We start from the raw sequence: 25,831 nt of genomic DNA on the forward strand, positions 1-25,831 counted from the left end.
AATTACAGTGTATGTTACTGCATAATATGCAAGTCTGTACAGCATTCAATTCTATAAGCCACATTTAATTGCAGTGTATGCTGCTGCATACTATGCAGATCTGTGCAACACTCACTTTTTTAAGCTGCATTTAATAACAGTGTATGTCACTGCATACTATGCATGTCTGTGCAGCATTCACTTCTGTTAGCCATGTTTAATTACATTCTATGTTACTGCATACTATGCATATCTGTGCAGCACTCCCTTCTATAAGCAGCTTTTAATTACAATGTATGTTGCTGCATACTATGCATGTCTGTTCAGCATTCAATTCTATAAGCCACCTTTAATTACAGTGTATGCTGCTGTATACTATGCACATCTTTGCAACACTCACTTCTGTAAGCCATGTTTATTTACAGTGTATGCTACTGCATACTATGCACATCTGTACAGCACTCACTTCTGTAAGCTCCATTTAATAAGAATGTATGTTACTGCATACTATGCATGTCTGTGCAGCACTCACTTCTGTAAGCTGCATTTAATAATGGTGTATGTTACCATATACTACGCACATCTGTACATCACTCACTTCTGTAAGCCACATTTAATTACAGTGTATGTTTCTGCATACCAAGCATGTCTGTACAGCATTCACTTCTATACTCCACATTTAATTACAGTGTACACTGCTGCATACTATGCACATCTGTGCAACATTCACTTCTGTAAGCCATGTATATTTACAGTGTATGCTACTGCTTATTACCCACATCTGTACAGCACTCACTTCTGTTAGCTGCATTTAATTACAATGTAACTTCCTGCATACTATGCACATCTGTACAGCACTCACTTCTGTAAGCCATGTTTTCTTTAAGTATGTGTTACTGCATGCTGTTCATGTCTGTGCAGCACTCACTTCTGTAAGCTGCATTTAGTAACAGTGTATGTTACCACATTCTATGCTTGTCTGTGCAGCACTCACTTCTATAAGCTCCATTTCATAACCGTGTATGTTACCATATACTATGCACATCTGTACAGCACTCAATTCTGTAAGCCACGTTTAATTACAGTGTATGTTACTGCATACTATGCACCTCTGTACAGCATTTCCTTCTATAAGACACATTTAATTGCAGTGTCCACTTCTGCATACTATGCACATCTGTGCAACACTCACTTCTGTAATTTGTTTTTAATTACAGTGTATGCTACTGCATACTATGCATTTCTGTGCAACACTCACATATGTAAACTGCATTTAATAATAGTGTATGTTACCGCATACTATGCATGTCTGTGCAGCACTTATTTCTGTAAGCTGCATTTAATAACAGTGTATGTTACCACATACTATGCACATCTGTACGGCACTCACTTCTGTAAGCTAATTTTAATTACAGTGTATGTTACTGCATACTGTGCCTATCTGTACAACACTCACTTCTGTAAGCTGAGTTATTTACAGTGTATGTGACTGCATTCTATGCATAGCTGTGCAGTACTCACATCTATAAGTCACACTGCATTACAGTGTTTGGTGTCTATGATCTGCAGCAATGAATATTGATGTACTTCACATAATGCACAGTATGCATTTATGCAACTGTATGCATATGTATAAATACCCTTATCTCCTAATAAATACAATCAGAATAGTAAGTATTACCAGGAAATTGCTTCCACATTGCTTTTCTGTCTACTGCATATTTAGTGTGCATGTCTGAAATGGTACAGGGATCACAAAAGCAGCAACAGGATGAGTATGCCTTTTATTGTCATATTCAAATCTTTCATGTTTTTATCACAGTTAACTGTTACTATTTTGATTTGAATGGGACATAATAATACAATTTTATTATTGTTATTATTATTATCATCTTTTTGAAATTTTGTCCTGAAACTGATTTTTCAACTTTTGCAAAAGTTCACCACTTGGAATAGAAATGAAAGTCTTCCTTTATTATTTTTATAAGGTAATAATACAACCATAACACTGAATGTCCAAGATTCCAAAATCAGTCCAAATTTAGTTAATATATTTCAGATTGCAAAACAGCATGGGTGCTGGAAATACAGAGGAAGGAGGCACTAGAAAGATACAAGTGACAGAGACACGTTAGGGTAAAAACAGAGTGGTATGCAGCATACATGGACGCCTTCACGTTTATATGAAAATGAAGGTCCCAATGAAGACAAGGCAAACTGATTATGCAAAAATCAACACCAAATGTGTCACAATGAGCCACTCTGTAGACCTATTGCAATCAAGGGTTTATGGTTTACAAGTAATCATAGTGTTTGCAGTAGCATTAGCAGATGTAGCCTAACAGCACATCTCAGTGGACACCCTCAGAGTCAGTGTGCCCACAATGTGGCAGAGAAGTCACCTGTCAACACCTTCCCTACCAGTACTGAATTACAAGCACATAGTGCATTACTTACCTGTCAGTATGGAGGCATTGCAAGAATGTTTAAGCCTGTGGCATCATCAGGCAGACTCAAGGTGGATGTATAGATTTCCCATTATCTCATCAGATGCACAGGGTAAGAGATATATCATCAGTAACGTTTCTGTGTGCCGCTCTCCCATTTGTCACAATTCACTCATATAGCACACATCCAAACTATAGCACTAGTGCATGTAGTGGGACTTTCATGTGGTCATCTAGCTGTAAGTTGCGTATATATATATATATATATATATATATATATATATATATATATACACACACACACACACACACACACACACACACACACACACACACACACACACACACATATATTAATGGAGCCACTGATTTGCGTTATAGGCAGTGCTGGATAAGCCCTGGAGTCATGGATGGTGACTCTATCCACAGTCCTCCCCAGATCATGAGAATAATGATGAATAACATTGCCCATGCAGAAACACAGGAAGGAAAGCAATGTGCTTTTGGTCAACAGAAAGGATATGTCCATTGCATTGAATGTGTATGATTGGTCACTGCAACTTGAGTGACAAATCTGCAGCCAGATGTTTGTTGTATGTATTTATTGCATAACATGGTTGTTCAGAGAGACCTACAGCAGTAGGGAGCCATCCAAGCAGAATATTCAGAAGCAGTAGAACCAGCAGCTGAGGAGTGAGTCAGACAGCTGTGCGAATAAACATGCAGAAGTATTGCCACATGCAATTAGAGATCAGCTGTGATACTGGCAAAGATGTGGAATGTGGCCCACAATTACGGACTATAATACAGGATTCCAGAATAAAGTGAATCACGCATTATCACACCCAGGCACTGAAAGGCTATGAATGCACCAGCCACACTGTGTATCACACGTTACTGTACACATGCAAGTGAGAGGGTGGGAAGGCAGAGTCATCATCACTTGCACAGGTAGTGGGCACAATGACAGGTGACAACAACACTATCATATGGGCCAGGCTTCTAAAATGTAGAACTGGTAGATACATACTGTTGTAGCAGGTTGTAAGATTTCAAGGATAACATACTTCAGTGGTAGGGTGGATCTGACATGTCATGAACATTGATAATGTGTGCTGGGATAACCTGCAGTCTATGGGTTTGATGTGGTCAGTGGCAAAGGCACCACATAACTAGAGTTGCATATGCAGGTATCTTGATATTGGTAGCCAACAAAGGTACATTTTCAAGGATCGGAATGTAGGTGTGTTAATTTGTCTGCCCGTGGCATTACTGAAATTGTACAGCAGTGGGAGCTAGCGCATGTCATCTGGTGATGTGTTCCAGGCATGAAGCTTAAAAAGTACTGGCAACCTTGAACATGAGACTAGCCATACTGAGAAATGATGAGGTATCCCCAGAGTCAACAAAGGTGCTGTCTGAGGAATGACCTGTGTCATTTAAGTATGCTTGGCTTGTGGCCAGCTACCTTGTATCCAGATCTACCCAAAGCCATGGAAAACATGACCTAAAGAAGTAGATCAGAGAGAAAATATGTGCCTTATAAAATAATCATTGTAGGGACAGTAACCACCAGCAACCTGAGTAGCAGTATCTTCTCTTCACTACTTTTGTTTGTCACTGTGCAGGCACTGCTCATTGTCATGCAAACCATGCATGCACTGCCAGTTTTCAGGCCTGTCATGCAGTATACTAGCCATGTCCACAATGCTGTGAATTACAGCTGTCTGTGCATAGATTACTGACCTGTACATCTACTAATTTATGCTAACTGTTGCACCTACATCAAGAACAGAGTCAGAGTCATTGTAGCATTAACCACCACAATTGGCCCCTGTGGTGTGTAAGTGCACATTAGAGGTAGTGAAACTCACAGACGACATGGGATCTGAGTACTCTGTGTAGCCTTAGTAGGTTTCATAATTACAAGAAATCTACCAAATGCTATTGAGGCTGAAGGTTTGGCCTCTTGCTCCACATGGGCTGCAAATTGGGGGATATGTCTGAGCCCTCCCATGTTAATGCTGTTGTCAGTGTTACTGAGTCATCAGCCTGCACCACATGCACCCTGGCATTATGATCAAGCACAAGTGACCTGCAGACATCAGGCATGTATTGCTCCATTGTACTGGTCCCTCTACCAGACAAACCTGTGAAAGCATTAACACAAGATGGCTGTGGCAGCACTCAGACACACATACCCAAACTCCTCCCCGTAGCAGTCATAGTTGTAGGTAATACAATATGTGAACAGCATATGTGGACATGCTTATCTTGTTATGCAGGTGTATTAGTTGTGGCATAGAAGTACCTGGAGGAGAGGTATGCAGATGCACCTTTGTGGAACAATTCCTACCAAGAATGTCATGCACAATACAGCCATCTCTTGATCATTACAGACCTGGTGCTACCCTTACAGACATCCATATGGACATTTCCAGCCCAGATTCCACATCCAAACCACCAATGAGTTTGAGGGTACGTTCTCCACCCCCACCTTATAGAGGAACTTCAGAAACTCCTCCACCTCTGTGTGTAATGTCTGTTTTTATAGTCCACTTCCTGTGAAGAACATGTCTTTGTTATTGACTTGCACCTTGTTCTTGATGAACAATATCATACTAGTTATCTTCTGCCATATCTGTCACAGAGATTTATCATGGACTCCCACACTGATGTTCTGTACCCCTCCATGGCATATCTGATCCCATTAAGCCATACCCATGCTATCTTTATCCCAGGTTGAGTATGTCATCAGATTAAATAGCCTGAGGTAACACTTCATCCTGGCAGTTACACCTCATTCCTCTGTATGATAAATGCTTACAAGTGTTGCCTCTCTCACAGACCTATGCCAAGATTTTGCACATATGGTGAGAGAAGAAGCAAAAGAGTACTGTATCCCAACAAAGTGAAGCTGTGCTGAGACCAGCATTAGTAGTAGCCAGGCTGTAGCCATTCATGCAACTCCCCTCGTTTCATCTTTCTTGACAAGCTAATTCTTTATTTTTCAGTAAGTACTGCTTGATTTCTTTCTAACTTCAGAATATCTGCCTAAATACTTCATCTTTAAACATTCAGGGTCTACGTATTAGTTTCCCCCCAAGTGTTTGGCCGTCCTCTGTACAGACTCAGACATCTTGAGTGAAAATTTTTCCTGTAAAAGGAATATATAAGGAAACAGCTCCAGTACTTAATAATAATGACCATCCCTCCTGGCATGTCTAAAGATCAGTTCCTGTGCTTTCTCCTATTAACCTGGTGAATTGGGCATTCTGCGGAAGTGTAGCAAATGTCTCATGTACACAGACAACCCTCTCCTCTTACCCCCAACACCCAGACTTGTGAGAGATGCACTTATATATCCAAACTGGAAGCCATGCACTCTGAAGCCAAGACTGGAATAGCTGGTCAAGAGGAGAAAGTCAACACCTGCCCCAGACCACATGCAACACATAGCCCTGCAGAACACCCACCATCCCAGCTCTCACATAAAAACACAAATCACACACCCACCTCTGTGGAGGCTTTCAACAGAAATCTACGTAGACAGCAGAGACCAGCAAGGCAGAAACATACTCGACCACCACAACAGAGCGCAAACCACAAGACACATAGCTCACCTAGACAGTGTGCCCCTCAACCTAAGCCACTAAGGCAAAACAGCTTGCCCAATACACTAATCATAGGTGACACAATGGTGAGGCACACTGATGTCCCACTGATTACGTTGAATAAGGAGAAGGTAATAGTCAACTTTCTATCAGGTGCCAGAATCTGACACATAACGCACACACTCATGTCACTCCACAACAATACAAGTATGACTCTGTCACTGTCCATGTGGGTGTTAATGACCTGAGACGCACTTCCCTTGTCTACATGAAAAGAGACATGGAGGACCTCTCAGATTATGTGGCCCAGGCTGGTATGAGCCTAGCCCTGAGCAGCACCCTACCGTTGCCCAGAATGATACTGCAGTACAAGCAGAAAATGATTGACTTCAATAATTGGCTAAGTTTCTGGTGTCATTCTAAGGAGATCCAGTACCTGTCTGCTTGGGATGACATGATTGATAAACCTTGATGCTTTGTCAGAGATGGCCTGCATCTGTCAACCCTGGATTTCTGGATACTGCCTAAGGCTCTTGCCACCCCTATAGTGCCTTTTTTAGTTGAGGTTCCAAAGACCAAATTACCACTGTAACAGCTATAAATAAATGCAATCTAAATGTCATGCTGCTCAATGGTAGAAGTCTCAATCTCAAGATGCACTTGCTCGAAGCACTCCTCAAAATGGAGAATCTCAACATTTATGCTGTAACAGAGACTTGGATTAAAGCAGCAGAAAGCACCCCTGTGCTACCAGGCTATAACTCATTCCACACCTTTTGGCCCTAGAACATGTACTGAAGCTCCAAAGGAGGTGGTGTCTCCATATTCATAATGGATATGCACATCTCCAGACTAGTAGCCCAGCATAATGCATCTGAGATACTTCAGGTACAACTAACACTGGGTAAAGCGGCGATTCAGGTCATAGCCTGCTATAGGTCCCCAACCATGTCCCCAGACTCTCAATCCACTTTCCTAAGCACCCTGGAAATGATTAGGTTCAACCCAAAACTCTCAAACTAGGTGACTTCAACTACCCCTCCATCAACTGGGAAAGTACTCATGCACCAATACACTGGCCCAAAACTTCCTTTAATTTATCAATTCCAGTGCCCTGGACCAGGTCATTCTTACCCCCACTAGAGGAAGCAACATCTTTGACCTGGTTATAACTAACATGGGCAACCGTTGCTCTACAACAATAGTCAATTTCTTCCTGGTTAGATATGACCATAAACTGATCACCATGGAAATCCACATCTCACCCACACCTCCTGCAAAGGTACCCACCTTGAAAATCTTCTCCAAAGCTGACTTTAGGCTCCAAAAACAGAGGTGTCTAACTTCATGGCACCCATGTCAATGGGAAATAGATGTATGACTGCTGAATTATACACCAGTGCACTGTACAAACATGAACATAAATGCATGGAACTAGCCATACCCAACAGAACCAAGACGCTCTCCTCAAAAAAAAAGGAAGCCAATCTGGTGGTCCCCTGCCATTAATAAACTCTACAACAGAAGGAAGAAATTGTTGCAGAAAAAGGTGAAGTCCCAAGACTGGGAATATTCCCTTATTAGACTCAACAAAAAGTTGACATCCCTCATCAAAACCTCTAAAGTCAACTATGAAGGTAGAATTGCAGCAGACACTAAAAACAACCACAGAGCCTTCTATAGTTATATCAAGAATCTCCACAGTAATACCTAGGTTTGCTCTGAGTTACTGCACAATGGTAGCTCCTATACTGAGCCAACAGATATTGCCAACATATTGGCCAACAGATTCAATGCCAACTTTACCCCTCTCTCCCCCCAAAGGACCAATTACAATACCAAAGGAATGCCAGGCACCCAGCATTATTTCAGCACAGGTTAAAGCTGCATTGTCCAAGGCCAAGAATACAGCTTCCATGGGACCCAACAATATCCCTGGATGTTTTCTACATGAACTGCAAAGTGAATTGGCACCACATCTGTGTGCCCTGTTCAATCACAGCCTCACCTCAGGCTTTGTCCTTACTAAACGGCACACTGCTACAGTCATCCCTCCCCATAAAGGGGGAGTGACTACAGACCCTGGGAATTATTGCTCCATTACCCTGATGAGTCTTATATGTAATGCTATGGAGCACATCATCATGGACCTAATTAACAAGGATATAGGGAAATCTCCAAACTCTAGATCCCACACAATTTGGTTTTGTGAAAGGTAGATCATGCCTGCTCAACCTGTTTGATTTCTTTGACTCAGTCTCCAGAGCTGTGGATGAGGGTAAGGCAGTGCATACAGCCTACCTCGATCTGACCAAGACCTTTGATACTATTCCCCACTCAGAAATTATTGATAAACTCACCAAACTAGGCATCAACCCCTATATCACTAGGTGGGTTGCAAATTGGCTGAAGGTGTACATGCTGGGTCATGCTATAGATGATAGGTGATGTTGTCACAGTGCATGGATTCCATGTTACAGGAATGGATAAAGGTAAAATAGTGCATACAGCCTATTGTGATCTGACCTAGGATTTTGACAGTCACACATGCAGGTATCATTGAGGAAATGCCCATGCTGGGGATTAAGCCTTACATCAGTTGATGGGAAAACAATTGGCTCACTGATAGAATACATCATGTGAAACTTGGTGAATCAACCTGTGCTAGGAGAGCTATCACCACTGGCAAACCCCAGAGATCTGTGCGTGGCCCTTTACTGTTCAAACTGTATTTCTCCACAGTTCAGGCTAAAGTATATGGCCGTTGGCTTACCAAGTTTGCTAATTCTTGCATATTGTGTACAATCATGGAGTCCACCAATGGTGATAATATAGTACAGGAGGAGCTAGCAAATACAACTGAATGGTGACAAAGACACACCATGTACAAATAAATGCAGAAATGTGTGTTTGTAATTTAGACTGTCTCAAAAATGAGGTTCCATGTTAATCACAGAATTAACAACAGTCCTGCTATGCAGAAACTCAGTGATGCAAGCAATGGGAACACATTTAGATAGCAAATCTGAACTTTGACCACCAAGTGTCCACACTGCTAATGAAAGCCTATGTTGTACCCATCATGTCTCACCATCGTTTTCAGATCTTAGGATTGTATGACAACACTGTGGTCAAACTTCGCTGCAGCACTAATACAGTATAATGCACATGTTTACATGTACCTCATCAGGCACATGTCGCAGCTGGAGAGACCACAGGGCTTTCTCAGCAAGATAACACTGGGCCTACATATCATGCCATGATGTATGTGTATATATTAAAAGCCATATCTCTGTAAACGGTATTGCATAGGATGAGGTGACGTCTGTCTGGCCCACATGGCAGGTACAGAATGGATTACTTAGAGATAGATTACCACTCAAAATCCTTTAAGATATCTCTAAAATCACATTATCTAAGTAATCCATCCTGTACCTGCCATACAAACAAACCACCTTAAAACAGCACATTAACTAAATATTAGGTTGGCAGAACTTATAATAACCACGCTTTAATACCTTCAATATACCCACTATCCATTTTACTTTACTCTGACTACAGATAATACTCTTTAAAGTTCATACTCTTTCACATATGTAACTTTTTCTACCTATTTTTAAAGATTCTTAATGCATATTCTTGTAAACCCTATGAAGTGTTGAACTATACTATGTTTTTGTCTCTTTACCTTCAAGATCTGTTAAATTTATATTAAAACTTTTGAACAATTTATGTTAATAATTTGTCAACTTTGTAATACTTGTGGAGCTTTTCTCCCAGGCCTCCACAGAAAATGGGTTTCTGACCCAGTGTGGAGTTTCCTGGTCAACACATGTTAATAAATAAAATAAAATAAATAAATAATAAGGCTTTTTAGGCATATGACTCAATATTTCTATTTCTGCATGTTGCCAGATTGATGTGTATTGCATAGCACACATTTGATATCACTTTTTGTAGTGTGGTTGATATATGTGTGGAAAAAGTACTGAGACCCCACAGTTGTACCACTTGTGCGGTGCCAACACATGGATGTATTTTAAATATATGACGTATAGTTAGATAGGGTCCTCAGTTTGTAATGATTCTACATGTAATTTAATGTCATACAAAGGAAATGGATAGTAAACAGCAGTAATACAGCATGATAGATACATTTCCATAGCTCAATGTGTAGCAGGCCTGCCCAATGGTTAGCAAGGTGTATAGGCATGCAAGATACACATTTGTGCACTGCTAAGCATTGCACATACACAAGCCACACTGCTAAAGTCTGACAGTATTGAGTCTCTGAAATATACCTATTACTTAACTGCCTCTGTGCTGGCATGTACTAATGCAGTTAATGCTGTGATACGTCTGGTTTTTGGGGCTAGATGGTACTGGGTTAGAATATAGCTGAATCTAACAATTTTAAGTACTTTTGTATTACAGTCGCTGAGTGTTGGTGTGAGATGCACACCATCGCACGATAATGCATTAAGGAAAAGAAATGAGGAAGACAGGACAATGGTGAAATGGGCAGCAAGAAATGGGAAGAATAAATGGAAAGCAATACATGAATGTGCAGGAGAGAGGTAGGAAAGAACCATAGCTAAAATAAATAAATGGATTGGCAAACACCCTGAGACCAATAATTAGCAGTTTCGTTCTTTTATTAATATCTAACAGAACTTCTTCAGAAAATGCAGCAATTGTACCCTAAACAGAATGTAAAATACCACTTTAAGGTCACATGGTCAATGAACTCCAATAAAACAAAGCTCACTTCCCTAATATTAATGCCTAACTTATGAACACTTCCTTCTAAAAACTAAACTTATTTTAAAAGTTTTTTTAATGACAACAAAATAAACATTAAATTAATTCTGCATTAAATAACATACTATACATACATTTTTATTTGTTGTGTACATGTATTAAAACTGTTTTATTTGTTCATTTAAAATAAAACCACTGCATCATTTGTGCTAAAAGAAAACACTTAAAACTAATATGTTCATTTAACCCTGGTTTTACATCAGATTGTAACCGTAGGTGGTCATTCTGCTTCATGGCACTTCAATAAAACATTATGCCTACCAATCAATTTATTTAACTCTACAAAATCAAGCACAAAGAAACTGAACTTCCTGAAATCTTCACAAATGAGAAAATGCTTGGCCAAAGAGTTAAGTCCTTTTTACAAATGGCCCATGCGTGCTCATACACTCTCCTGTTTAATTGACATAAAGCCTTTCCAGTATGATATGCAGGGCATGTTTCACAGTGAGCTATATAAACAACACCTTTTGACTCACAACTAAACCTTCCTTTAGATGTAAAGGTTTTGTCAATAACCGGAATATAGATAGTAGAATAATTAACTATAAAACAACAATATTTCCCCTTGCCACATTTAAGTGCCCGAAAAACATTACCATCTGTTTTTTACAAAACTTTTGTTCTTTCTAATAAGGACTTTACATTGATAGACCTTTTAAAAGTAATGAATGGAATGTTTCCCAAAATATCTGTTCCTCTTTATTACCCCAAATGATTTGCCAGTTGTTACTGATAGTATTTCTAATAATACCCATGTCTGTTGTAATTGGTTAAGGAGAAGTACTTCTGAAGTCTGTTGGAATAGAATAAAGTGCATTTTCAGTATCTTTTTCGAAAAGTCTTTCCTGACCAGCAGTGGTGGCTTCTAAAATAGCCATCACTTTATTATGCCTGAGTTTAAAAACCTCTTCAATAATAATGGACAAAAAACTAGAAAGTTAACCTCTATCTAAAAATAACTGTTTCAAAAAATCTACATCTGACCTGAAATCAGAATCTATGCTTGTTGATCAACTTACTTAAATAAGCTGTCCTTTCACTACACTCTTTTTTATATGATAAGGATGTAAAATTTGGTAATGTAAATACTTATCGATAGAGGTTTCCTTCCTGTATACCTTACTTTTAATATTGCCCAAACTACTCATGTTTAAACTTAAATCTAAGTAACTAATCTTTTTGCCAAAACCTTTCACAGTAAAATGCAAAAAAAAAAAAAAAAATCTGTGTTATAACTTAAATCATGTGCAAAACATGAAAACTCATCCTGTGTACCATGCCATATGAATATACAGCTGAATCTAACAATTTAAGTAAAAGAGAAGACACCCTTGATCATTATTAGTAAAAAAATACAAGCACTCATAAAATCATCCAAGGCCAAATTTGAGAGAAAAATTGCAATAAATTCAAAAGACAATCATAAGGCCTTCTTCAGCTATGTTAGAAACCTGGGTGGAAACTCCCAGATATGCACAGAATTAGTCCAAAATGATACAAAAATCACTGAACCCACAGACATTGCCAACATACTGGCAGACAGGTTCAGTGCAAACTTCACCCAAAAGGAGAGATAGCTATCCCAGCAGAGTGTAGCCTCCCAGACATCTCTAATGTGCATGTGAAAGCTGCTCTCTCTAAAGCTAAAAACACAGCATCAATGGGACCGGATGGTGTCCCCGGCTGTGTGCTACATGAACTCAACGAGGAACTAAACCCGCATATAAGGCAGCTGTTTAATCTTAGCCTTACTACAGGATACGTGCCCAAGGAGTAGCATATGGCAACTGTGGTCCCACTCCACAAAGGCGGTACCTCTATGGACCCTGGAAATTACAACATAATCAAGCCTGGTCTGCAAAGCTATGGAGAGGATCATAATGGAACTCATAAACAAAGACATAGGGGACTTGCAGACATTGGACCCGACCCAGTTTGGCTTTGTCAAGGGCAGATCATGCCTTTTGAACTTGGTCGACTTTTTCGAAACAGTCACCAAGGCCATTGATGAGGGAAAGGCAGTCCATACAGCCTACCTTGACCTTGCAAAAGCTTTTGACACAATACCCACTGGGTATTATAGAGAAACTTACCAGCTTAAATGTAAACCCATATGTCACAAAATGGGTTGCAAACTGGCTAAAGGACAGAACCCACAGGGTTAGAGTTGCTGGCGCCATGTCAGACTCATCTACTTCTCAGAAGTACAGGCAAACATAGGAGGACTATGGCTGACAAAGTTTGCAGATGACTGCAAACTGGTCCCATAGTGGAAAGTACATCGGACACAGATATCCTTCAGAGGGGTCTCACGGAAACTGATAACTGGTGCCAGAGCCATGGCCTGAAGTTAAATGCCAAAAAATGTATAGTCATACCCTTCAGGAAAAACAAGGTAACCCCAAGCTACCATATAGGTGGCAATCCATTAAGCACAGAAGAGGTTATCAGGGACCTGGGGACCCAGGTTGACAGTGGCCTTTCTTTTGACACTCACATTGCTAAAGTGGTTAGAAAGACCTTCTACATTGCCCACCTGATCATGAAGGGATTCACATCCAGTTCAAGTGAGGTCATTGTTCCCCTGTACTCTTCACTTATCAGACCAATGATCGAGTACAATGCCCCATTCGGGATGTATCTCACCCGACACCTGCAGCAATTGGAGAGACCCCAAAGTTCCTCACCAAAAGGATAAAGGGACTCCAAAATCTGTCATATGCTGCCAGACTGAAGAAACTCCAGCTCTATTCAGTCGCATACCACCTGCTCAGAGGTGACCTGTGCCTGACATACAAGGCCATGTCCAACCTGGAATTAATGGACATGCTCCACCTCAAAAATCCAAATCTACCAGATCCACTAGAGCAAGCGACTTAAACCTTAGCACGGATATAAATAGGACATGCTGGAGGGATAGATTTGTCACCCAGAAACTCTATGCTGTGGAATAAAATCCAAGTCCATGTGAGGCAGAGCACTTCGCTGGCTCTGTTCAAGAGAAATCTTGATCGGTGGATAATCATCTCTGAGTCACTGCTGGAGAGAGGCACAACAAACAAATGGGCACAGTATTTTAACATAAGGGGTGGCGTAACATAAACTTATAAATGCCTTAGGGCAGATAGCCTAGTATAAACCTATGAACCTATGAACCTATGAACCTCTTCCTTTGCTACAGGAGGGAGCCACTGGACCATCCTCTGTGACAAAAATACCTGAGGGAGCAGGTTGTGCAGGGGCAGCAGAGGTGGTGTTGCCAGACTGGATCCTAAATTTGCTGGGCAATGGTGCTCAGGCCTGTTGAGTGGGCAGGCAGATCTTGTGGGGCAGGCCTATCCTGCTGTGCTGTGGACCATTTCCTAATGTGGTAGACATGGATGATATGGACACATTTTTATGACATATAATAATATAAAACAAGCAAAAAAAAGCAAAAAAAAAAGAGATAAGATTAGTACCTTCATATGTAACATACAATGCATTAATACAATTATTTGATTCTATTATATTAACCGTTACTCTTAAGACTACCACCTCCTAACAGATAACAATTACTGTTAAGACTACCAGCTTCTAACAGATGCACACTATACTACAGATTGCAGCAATTACTCCTTTAATTGTGCATATATTGCACACATGCATGTTCCAATCATACAGATAACAGTTTACAGCAGAGCGTGTGTGCCACTAGTATACAGCTTTTACTTCAAACCTTTAAGTTACACATAATTGTAGAATTAACAGTATTGTATGGTTGAGAGGTGTGATATTTGAACCCACCACCTCTGAATAAAGTCTAACACTGTGCTCTTGGTTTGTGCTACAGACTAATGCATGCATACTTGCTTTGTGCATGCACAGATTGATACAATTGTATAAAATACCAAACAAGCAATCTTTAACTTTTAATGCTACAGTAACACTACTCTTCTGCTGCATATATACCACATGCCTTCCTCATCCTCACCAATCTAGCCCTATGAGTCCTAACATTGCATTCCCTTTCCATGGCAGCTGTGGAAAAAAAACAGAACAGAATATCATTATGAATAACAGTCTTGCCTATATTCAGCTTTTAAATCTTTATCCAAGCATTAAAGGTACCCATCTTCCTCCTCCTGAGGTCATTGTACTGATGTCTACATTGGTTACCATTGCATGGGATACCAGTGGCACTGGTTACAGCCCGGGCCAAAGTATCCCAAGACTTTGACTTATACTGGGACTCAGAATAATCCCTCTGCATCAACTTTGTGCTGTAGTGTTTCACTAGGGGTCCAACAATAATCTTGGACTCCTGCACCCCCAATCTCTGAGCCATAAATCTCGCACCCTCTCCACGAATGTCTGTCATGTATATTATGTATCAAGAGAGGTGTAGAATGATGGTTCCCCCAATTTCAATTATTGCATTTACTGAGAGTGTGAACACTGTTTGATTATGTTGTGCACCACCAAGCAATGTGTTTGTGTGATGGTAAGCAGTGTGCAACAGTGACAAGCAGTGCGATTTCAAGGTTCTTTGATGTACAGGAAGTTGTGTATGTGTGTTTGACAAATGTGCAAGTCATGGCAGTCCAGTGAGTAGAAATATACATACAGGAATATAGTACACAGTATACCCACAGTCATAAATTTGATAATAAATTTGATAAATAAATAAATGATGCACTATTATTGTCTTAGCCCTCATACATATAATTAATATCATGTACACCATGTCAAGTGTTATATGTGACACTCTCTATAATGGGATGTGAAACATCAGTAAAATTGTATAGAATATGCCATATTATACCATGACCCCCAAAACGCCGCAGCTGATTGGCCAGCACTTTTTTTCGAGTTATGTTATACTAATGGAAAGGTCCTATAACTCTACTTAACACTGTCTGCTCTATGTATGTTAAATTTTAACATGGCGAGACGAAAAATAATAAGCGGAGAATATGCTAAACCCATTTAACATAGCGAAACAGAGTTAAAAAAGCAGCGGAAAGCAAGATCTCCATTGCTTTTTTTTTTTTCACTATGTGGGTTTAACATAGCGGACATCTCCGTTGCTTATTTTAAAGCTCTTGTATGTTAAACCAGTTAACTATGAATAAAAAAAAAAAAAAAAAACGCTCTTTTCTTTTCCGTTGCTTTGCCTTGCCCTCTGATGTACCGCGCGCATAGCGTACACAGTACAAACAAACGAGGACATCTGCGCTCTGGCTGCTGGGGCTTAAGGCATTATATGATATTATATTTAAATAATGAGAAGATTTTCTAGTTTCTTTTCTAAATAAATAATAATATAAATAATATAATAACCACGCCTGGGTGTGTGTATACCCACAGTTTTTGTTTGTGGGTAAATCCAGCATTACCCACACCCAGACGTGGGTTATTGCTATATTTGAATCCAGGACCATGTGTATGGCAGTCCTACACTAACATCTGTTGCCACAAAAGAGTTGAAATAACAGTTGTTCATATTTCAATTAATTTCTATAAACTGCAATGTCACAACAGTAAAACAAAGGTTGCACACCCTGTACTAGAACACGGGACCATCTGTACTGCAGCCCTACACTTACACCCCTGTTTGAACTAAGCAGCCCAGTGTGCAAACACTTAAAAAAGAAATAGAGAGAGAGAGAGGGATTCAAACATATTACTATTTGGCCCCAAAAAGGAAAGTATCAATATATTAACACCTGCTGCCACCGAGTCAGTAAAGTAGCAGGTGCTTTTCATAAGGTCAATACCAACTGTCAGACTTTAGCACTGCAGTTCTTGTTTGTGCACTGCTAAGCAGTGTGCAAACAAGTGTATCACACAAGTTTATACACTTTGCTACCTGCAAACCTGCAACCCTCGTGTCTCACTACCTTTTCCACACATATATCACCTACACTACAGACAGTAATATCAAATGTTGTGACATATGCAATGTACGTCAATGTGGTAACATGCAGAACTACAACTATTGATCCATAAGCCAAACAAGCCTTATCTGCAAGGGTAGGGAAGGGATCAGTGTAGACCATGTCCCCAGGGACATAGGTGACCTTCAACACACTTGAGTCAACCCATGTTGTGTTTGTCAATGATAGATTTTGCCTATTGAACCTTGTGGACTTCTTTGATACTGACTGTGAACACCTGGATGACAGATAACAGGACATGCTGCCTATGTTCAGTTTTCCAAGGCCTTTGACAATATCATGCATTCATATCTCATAGTGAAAATGCCTCATCTGGGAATTAAGTCATACAGTACTAGCTAGATAGCTAACTGGGTCACTAACAGAACACACAATGTCAAAGTTGGGGATTGTACTCCCCCAGCCACTTACCAATGAAATACCCCAGGGATCTGTGCTGGGCCTTTAAATGTGTAGAATCTACTTCCCTGAAGTGCAGGTGATGGCAGATGGCCTGTTGTTCACAACGTTTGTAGATGACTGTTAATCAGATGCACTCATATAGATTCCCCAATGATGGTAACATATTACAGAAGTGGCTGACAGAGACAAACGATTAGTGTCAAATTCACAGACTGAACCTCATAGCAAACAATGCCTCATTGTGCCCTTTGGCAATGAAGTACCCCTGCTAATTATGATATACATAGCACCCCTCTGAGCTCAAACACTGAGTTGTGAGACTTGTGAACACGTTCATAGGAATCTACATTTTCATGACTATATGTCCATAGTCTTGAGAAACACATTCTGTATTCCACCCTCATATATTTGGACATCACATCCAAGACCAGGGAGGTCATAGTTCTGTTGTACTCTACCCTTATCAGACCACTAATTGAGTACAAGTCCCTTTTCTGCCTGTACCTCACCAGACAACTTCAGCCATTGGAGAAAAAATAGAAGTTTATCACTGGGAGAATGCAGGTCCCCTAAACATCACATACATGGAAAGACTACATGACTTGTCACTATACTCAGTATCCTGCAAGCTGCTGAGAGGTGACCTATGACTGATCTATGGAGAAGTCTCAGACTCTGGTCTACTGGAAATGCTGGACATCTGTGACTCACAATGCTATGCAGTTAGCTCCAACTAAGATGGAAGCAGTGTTCCTCAATGATCCTGTTCAAGCGCAACTTTCACTACTGGTTGGGTGATTGTAAAGTCACATCTGGGGTGGCACCTATGTCCCACACAGACAAGCCCACTTGTTGCTGCTGACAAAATTACTCTGCTAACAATGACCATCTAAATATACATAATAAGTGTACTTGTGTTTCTACACATGTAGGTTCATAGGTTCATAGGTAGGTACTAGGCTATCTGCCTGAGGGCATTTATAAGCCTAGCCAGAGTGTGTCGGCTTTCACCACCCCAATGATTAATTAACTAAGCCTCTGTCAAGCAGAGCCAAAGAAGTGATCCCAGGGGTGTATTTTCTGTTATCCATCCACTCATCAAGGTTTCTCTTGAAGAGTGTTAGTGAGGGGCTCTGCCTAATGTAGTTAGGAATTTTGTTCCAAAGCATGGGGAGTCTCTCTGACAGGAATCTATCCCTCCAGCATGTTCTATTTATTGTTGTGGTGAGGTTTAGCTCACTAGAGTGCGTGGCTCGCAGTGACTTGGATTTCTTTAGGTGGAGCATGTCCATCAATTCTGAGTTGGACATGGCTTTGTAAGTCAGGCAGAGATCACCTCTGAGTAAGCAATATGCCACTGAGTACAGCCGGAGTTTTTTCAGTCGGTCTGCATAGGACATATGTTTGAGGCCAGTAATCCTCTTGGTGAGGTATTTTTGTGGTCTTTCCAGCTGTTGGATGTGTCTTGTGAGGTACATCCCAAATGTGGCATTGTACTCTATGATGGGTCTGATGAGTGATGAGTAGAGGGGCACTATAACCTCTTTATTTCTAGATGCAAACTATTTAGTAATTAGATGGGCAACATAGAAGGATTTCCTAACTACTTTGGCGATATGATTGCTAAAGGAGAGATTACTATCTACCTGGGTCCCCAGATCTCATATTACCTCTTCTGTATTAAGGGGGATGACACCTAGTTGGTAATTTGTGGGTGTTTTGCTTTTGCCAAATGGGATGACTATGCATTTTTTGGCATTTAGCTTGAGACCATGACTTTGACACCAGGTGTCCATCTTAGTAAGGTCTTTTTGGAGGATGTCCGTGTAAGCCGGAGAGTCAGTTATGGCTCCCAGTTTGCAGTCATCTGCGAACTTGGTTAGCCATAGTCCTCCTGTGTTTGTCTGTATTTCTGAGAAGTATATGCCAAACAGTAGGGGTCCCAGAACCGAGTCTTGTGGGACACCAATTGTGACTGGTTTAGAGTCGGACCTGGAGCCTGCTATTCTTACCGCGCAAGTTCTGTCTGTAAGCCAGTTGACAACTCATCTTGCGATGTAGACGTTTATGTTCAGGCTGGTGAGTTTTTCTATAATACCTGAGTGAGGAATGGTGTTGAATGCCTTGGCGAGGTCAAGGTAGGCTGTGTGAACCACCTTTCCCTTGTCTATGGCCTTGGTGACTGTCTCAAAGAAGTCAACCAGGTTTAGTAGGCATGATCTACCCTTAACAAAGCCGAACTGGGTTGGGTCAAGTGTTTGGAGGTTCCCAATATCTTGTTAATGAGTTCCATGATGATGCACTCCATAGCCTTATAGACCAGGCTAGTCAGGTGTATGGGGTGATAGTTACCAGGGTCAGTTCTGGCCCCTCCTTTGTGGAGCAGAATAACCATTACTGTGTGCCATTCTATGAGCACGTAGCCTGTGGAGAGACTGAGGCTGAACAGCGTGTTTAGGTGGGGGGTTAGCTCATTCTGTAGTTCATGCAAGACGCATCCTGGGACACCATCTGGCCCCATTGACTCTGTGTTTTTGGCTTTTGAAAGGGCTGTTTTCACCTGTGCATCTGTGATTTCCAGGACATTACACTTTTCCGGTATTGTTGTGGGCCCTTTTAGAGGTGAGAGGGGGGGTGAAGTTTGCACTGAATCTATCTGCCAGGATGTTGGCAATATCAGTAGGTTCAGTATATTTTGTGCTATTTTGCACTAGCTCAGAGCATATCTGCGAGTTGCCACTTAGATTCTTGACATAGCTAAAGAAGGCTTTGTGGTTATCTTTCGAATCCTTAGCTATTTTTCTTTTGAAGTTATCCTTGGATGATTTTATGAGGGACCTTAGTTTCTTACTGATACTGATCAGGGATGTGTTTCCTTCTTAGGATTTGCTTTTTTCCTGAACTAGTTTCCTCCTTTTATTGTATAACCTGTTTATGGCAACGGTCCACCAGACTGGTTTCCTTCTCTTAGAGTAGTGAGTCTTGGTTTTGCTAGGGATGGCATGATCCATGCATCCTTATAGATGCTCATAGAGTGCATTTGTAAAGGATTCTGCATCTTGGGCAGCGTTATCCTTTAGCGTGGGGGCTGTGAAACTTGCCAGCTCTGTCTTAAGTAAGGTGAAGTTTGCTTTAGAAAAGTTTTTCACTTTGGTTTCCTTGGTTGGGGGTGGTGGTGGGGTGTGGACATCCAGAGTGATTAGTTTATGGTCTGATCTAACCAGTGACAGGTTGACCTCCGGTGCAGAACACCTGTCGCCCATGTTGGTGATGACCAGGTTCAATATGTTTTCACCTCTGGTAGGGGAGTTTACCAGCTGATCCAGGGCATTTGAGTTGATAAATTCCATGAAGCACTGAGCCTGAGAGTTTGTACTCAAGTAGTTTTCCCAGTTAGTGGAAGGGTAATTGAAATCGCCCTATATCAGGGAGTTCTGTAGGACCTTCATGTTTTCCAGTGTCTCCATAAAGGCAGAGTGGTGATCCTGGGTCATGGAGGGTGATCTGTAGCAGGCCACAATTTGCATTGCAGATTTGCCCGATGTTAGATGCACATGGATGATCTCAGAGATATCATGCTGCACCACTAACCTGAAGGTGTAGGTATCCTTGATGAATATGGATACACCACCTCCTTTTGTGTTTCGGTCCATGTTCTGTGGCTGAAATGTGTGGTATGAGTTGTAGCCCAGTAGTGCTGGAGTGCTCTCTGGAGACTTGAGCCAGGTTTCAGTTACTGCACAGATGTCGACATTCTCCATACTGAGGAGTGCTTCAAGCACATGCATTTTTAGATTTAAACTCCTGGTGCTGAGTATCATAACCCTCATTTTTTTATTTGTGCTGTTTATGGAGGTGGGTTTAACTTTTGAACCTTGCGTAAAAAAAGCACTTTGGGGGCAGCAAGAGCCTTGGCCAGTATTCGAAAGCCTAGGGGTGACAGATGTAAGGTTGTCAAGCATGTCGTCCCAGGCTGACAGACACTGGATCCCTTTTGAATGACACCAGAAGCTTAGCCAATTATTGAAATTGATCATTTTTTTTCTTTATACTGAGGTATCATTCTTGGTGAGGGCAGGATGCTACTCAGGGTCAGGGTCATACCTGCCTGGGCTACATGATCCGAGAGCTCTTCCATGTCTCTTTTAATGTAGTCCAGGGAGGTACATTTCAGGTCATTCACACCAAAATGAACAATGACAGAGTCATATTTGTACTTGTTCTGGAGTGATCTGAGTGCTTGTGTTATGTGGTGGATTCTGGCGGCTTCTATTGCCTCATGTATGCTGACAGCCATGTGTTCCTAAAACTTACAAATATAATATGTGAGAGATGCAACTATACAATGAATCTAGAATAAATGCTCTCTCTCTCCCAGGAAACAATAAACCCGATATCAAACAGGTTGTCAGCACACACACTTCACCTCCTCAACAAGCTAAGTGCACAAAACATAACCCCACAAATGGTGAGGTGCTCATTAGAAGCTTACCAAAAGAGAGACCTTGCAAGTGCAAACCTTCTGCACACATTATAGTCCCAACGGAACCCACTACACATAAAATCAAACATATTAGTCTATCACCCATTAAGCCATTAAGGCAAAACACCTGTAACTAATGCCTTGGTCATAGGTGAATCTATAGTGAGACACACAGATGTTCCACTCACCAGGTTGTACAAGTAGAGAGTCACGGACAGCTGCCTGTCTGGTGCCATGATCTGCAAAGTCAGGCATGTACTCAAGTCTCCCAACAACAGTTACACCTTTGTCATACTCCATGTTGGAGTAAATGATGACTTGAGATGTACCTCACTGGACTATATGAAGAGAGATATGACTGACCTCTAAGACTGTGTGTCCAGACAGGTAAGTCCATAGCTCTAAGGAGCATTCTACCTTCATCCAGGATGATGCCTCAATGCAAACAAAATAATTATTGACTTCAACAATTGGCTTAGCTACTGATGTCAATCCACAGGGATCCAGTATTTTGTAGCCTGTAATGATATGGTTGACAGGCCACACTGCTTTGCCAGGGATAGTCTTCATCTGTCACCTATTGCCTTTCAGTTACTGGCCAAGGTACTTGCCTCCCCATAGTGCCTTTTTAGGGAATGTCATAAGAACAAAATTCCTCATGTAAAAATATCCTCAAAAGACAAACTCAAGGTTATGCTGCTTAATGCTAGGACTGTAAATCAGAAACTACACTCAGTGGAGGCACTACTTACTTAAGAAGATGTCAGTGTTTGTGTAGTCACAGAGATGGAGTTTAGGGCCACAGTGACTACTGTAGCCATGAAAGGCTATAATGCCTCCCTCACATTCAGGCCTCAAAATGAACATGAAAGAACCAAAGGAGAAGGTGTATCCATTTTCATAAAAGACAAATACACCTCAAGACTGGTTAAGCAGCACGACTCCCTAGACTTTAAGTCCAACTAACTGCAGGGAAGACCCCCTCCATGTCATTGTAAGCTACAGGTACACCATTAATAATTTTCTGCACTACCAAAAATTTAAAGGTGTGGTCCTTAAAACTCTATACATCTGCTTAATGCATTTGTTTTTACAGCTTTAGAGATTTCAGAAAAATGCTCATATATCCTGTTTTTGAATAACCTAGTAGTTCTGCCCAGATAAAATGTGGGACAGACTAAACATGTGGCCATATATGCAACATTTTTTGAAGCACAATTCAAATGTGAATGAATATTAATCCTAAAATTATGTAACCAAAAAACTGGTTTGTTTCAAAAATTAATTGGCACTGACTACATCTGCCACTTTTAAAATGTCCTGTTCTTAGATGAGAAGTTGTTGTACCATTGTTATTTTGACTTCTGTCTAATAAATCTTATATGTTTAAATCTCTCCTGAACACAAAAGGAGTGATCTAAAATAATTTTAGTAGGTCATGGTCAAATGTTAATAAAGGTGAATCTTTCATAACTATACCACAAATATCTGGGTTATTTTGGTTGTAAGTACTAATAAATGAAAAATGGCTGTCCACCTTTTTCTTATTAATGTTGACTAATAATACAGTGTCTCTCCCCACTGCTTCGCCTGTCAAATAGGCGAATAAAACATTATTTTCCTGTTATCAATAATCTCTTTCTTAAGGGAAATCAATAACTGATCAGGTTACCCTCTGGCTTTATACATCTGTGAGATGAAATTTATCTCATCAATAAAACCAGATTCCCTAGACACCATTCTATCTGCCTGTACCATTTGCCCCTTAACTGCTCTTTTTTGTAAAGGGGGGGTGGCAGCTAGAATATTCTAAAAAGGAATTTGAAATAGTTGATTTTCTATAAATGTTTAACACTAAGGTTTTTAATTTTGCATCAGAGTTTAACTGCACATCCAAATAATGAATAGTGTCAGCACTGACTTGGGTAAATTTCAAGACGTGAACTGTATGATTGATGTAATGAATAAACTCTTGCAAGTGGTCTTAAGTATCACGCCAAACAAAAAAAATATCATCCAAAAACTTTGTATAATTGGAAATAAACTGAAAAAATTCTATTTGAAATATAAATTTGGTTTCCCAATTGGACATAATAAGCTGGAAAAAGTAGGAGTGCAAGCTGGCCCCATAGCTACCCCCACTTTCTGCTAAAAAGTTGTCCCTCAAAGAATATAAAGTTGTTATTTAGAACAAGATCCATTAGAGTCAGTATGATGGTGATACTGTAGCCCTCAAATTTGTTTGAAAAAAACAACTGTTCCTCTAGCAAAAGTAACCCAAGGTCATGAGGAATAACACTAAAAAGATTGCAAATGTCAATAGTAACAAAATATATTTGTCCTGATAAATCAACAGAATAAGATTTGATAAAAACTGCCATGAATCTTTACAAATATATGCAAAAACCTGTAGGCCCTCTTTAAATTGCTGATCTAGAAATTTGGCAATAAAAAATGTTTTGGACCTCTTAGAGTCTATTTTTGGTCTAAAAGCTGGATTTTCCAATGATTTATGAATTTTGGGAATATTTAAAATACCCCCTATCACTGGATATTCATTTTTCATATACATATACATTTAGTTATATTAGTCATATTTAGTTATACACGTCAGCTTTGATCATCATGCATACACAATAGTAAGAAAGTATTTTACATTGCACACTTCATAAGTAAAGACATAGCATCCAAGAGCAAGGATGATGTCAATCCACTGTTGTCATCCCTCATCAAACCAATAACAGAGTACAGTGATCCCTTTTGTGTGCACCTCACCAGACACCTGGAGCAGCTGGAGAGACCTAAGAGATTTCTTACCAAGAAAATCCAGGGATTTCAACACATGACATACATGGACAAACTGAAGGCCCCATCACTGTGCTCTGTATCATATGGAGTGCTGACAGGCTACTTGTGCCTGGCCTACAGACCACTCTCAAACAATGCCTTGATAGAAATGCTGCACCTCTGCAAATTGCATGGACAAGACTTCCTCACTGTAGGGACATTAACCTAGCCTGCAACATCAACAGGACATGCTGAAGAGACAGATATGTCTCCCAGAGATTGCCACTGCTATGGAACAAACTTCACTTGAAACTGAGCTCGTTAATTATTTAAGTGTAACTTGGACAACTGGATGGGAAATCATAAATTTACCCTGAGGGTTTTACCTATGTCACTCTTAGACAGGAGCAACCATTGCTGATCATGGATTCACAAATAAGGACTTCATATCTTGGCATATCTTGGTCTATAAGGGAACAATGGTACAACTTTGCTAGGCTTGAAAAGGCCCTAGGGCCATTAGTCTAGTAACATCCTATGAAGCTAATAACCTAGGGACATTATGGCAGTAACCTTGTATGAACCTACAAAAATATGAGCCTATCCATCCCTGCCAAGATCTTCTGTCACACATGGTCTGTTGATATCATGTACTATAAGTTCAGCTGCAGTCTTGCAAAAGTCAGACTTGTACTATGATGCTTGTGTTGAGTACTGGGTTCTGTAGTCTGTGTACTTAGGTAGGGTTCTATTCTCACTGCAGTCAACTGTGTTTGTGTGTGTGTGTGTGTGTGTGTGTGTGTGTGTGTGTGTGTGTGTGTGTGTGTGTGTGTGTGTGTGTGTGTGTGCACTGTGATTACCATATTCTCAACAGACACTGCTGTTGTCATCAGCTATATCAGATTTTTCCATATGCAGTCATCCCATCATGGTATGGTCAGACACTGGCCTGGAGACCAGGCAGACTTCACCTCATCCAATAAAAGACATATTACAATGATACAGCTTTTAATTTATCTGCATACATCATGGCAGGGATTGTAGGCCCTGTGTTATCTTGCTGAGAAAGCCCTGTGGTTTCTCCAGCAGTTGCATGTGTCTATTAAGGTATCTGCAAAACAGAGCGTGTTCTGCTGAGGTTTGACTACAGTGCTGTCGCACATCCCTAAGATCTGAATATAATGGCAAGACATATGATATGCACCATACATTTGTCCTGGAAAATCATTAAAGAGAGAAGTTAGAAAGTAATGATACACATTGCAGTTTATGAATTCACAGCCCTTACAAGAGTATTCACTCTACAGCTGTGATATTTTGATGCTATCACCTGTCGAACTTTCCAAGGCCAATACA

The sequence above is a fragment of the Protopterus annectens genome, chromosome 15.part0 (genome assembly GCF_019279795.1).
Source record: "Protopterus annectens isolate FY-2018-M chromosome 15.part0, PAN1.0, whole genome shotgun sequence".
Lineage (NCBI taxonomy): Eukaryota > Metazoa > Chordata > Ceratodontiformes > Protopteridae > Protopterus > Protopterus annectens.